Source organism: Pseudomyrmex gracilis, unplaced genomic scaffold (genome assembly GCF_002006095.1).
Source record: "Pseudomyrmex gracilis isolate BER0280 unplaced genomic scaffold, ASM200609v1 scaffold_223, whole genome shotgun sequence".
NCBI lineage: Eukaryota > Metazoa > Arthropoda > Insecta > Hymenoptera > Formicidae > Pseudomyrmex > Pseudomyrmex gracilis.
The window spans coordinates 76,170-77,457 of NW_018020807.1; positions in this window are offsets into that span (position 1 = coordinate 76,170).

Below are 1,288 nucleotides of genomic sequence, written 5' to 3' on the forward strand. Positions count from 1 at the left end.
TGGCGCCCACACTCGAACTAATTAACACTGACGAGCTTGCGAATTCGGAGGGATTCCGAGTGTCGAACTCCAGCAGCGGAGCTCCGACGGAGATAGAGCACATCTCCCCCTTTTCTTGGTGGCGTAGTTGAGAAAAACGTCACAATATATAACTATTTTAATCAGCACAATCATAAAATATATCATTGATAAGAGAAAAAACTCTGATTAGTATGTTATCTATATTGTACGTACAGGTTTGACATGACGTGTTTTTGCTAATTGTATTTTCTTTGATAGATCAAAATTGTTTAGATTCATGTAGCGCGCGCGCGATGCATTTTTAATGCGTCGGAGTTCAATACACACGTAGATTGCATCTTTCAAGCATGAACAAAATACATTGGTAGAAGCTATGAATTTATGATAAAGTACATTAACGGCCTTACTTCTGTTGCAGTTTCTTGTTTCAATTTATTAACATTTTTAGTATCTAGAAATAACACTGAAAAATTAAAATATCGGAGACAAGATAAGATATAAAACCACAGCAACCTCATTTATTGATTTTCAAAAGGTATTATTGTTACTAATATTATTCATAGGAGGATAATATTGCAACAATCATATGTGGTCATATGTATTTACGAGCATTCCAGTTTACCTTTTGCAAGATTCTTCTGCGCTTAACAACAAAAAAACCCTCATGTATTTTCCTAGAAAATCACTGTAAAAAAAGAAATAAATTTTCTATGACATTTGTCATAACAAAATATAATAATCAGATAAGAAAGATATAGCAGTTAGTAAGTGTTTGAGATAAAGCCGGAAATTAAAGATTATTCTTTAACATTTTCTTGGAAGAAATAATGTGCAGTATATTTATATAGGAAATTACTGCGTATTTTCCGGAAATATATCTCTTGTCAAAGAAACGTTATAATTAATTATTAGTTATATCTATATTTTTATATTTATGTATAAAAAGTACAAGTAACACACACACACACACATGTAATGTTACTTACTGTAATTTAACAAAAAAAATTCAAGAATGTTAGAAAGATATTGCATATGATAAAATTTATTGTAGAATTTTACATGTGTGGTAAAATGTTATCAAATTTTCTTTGACACAATTTCTGAAAAGTTTTTTTTTATTCAGCATAGAAATATAAATAGTCTCAATTATTATTTGTGGTCTATATGTTCACGATCTATATTTATATACAAATGTTTTATAGAAACATTAAAGTTAAACGTTTTATTGTTAGATATTGATGTATGTGACGTTGTAATAATTGCTGAT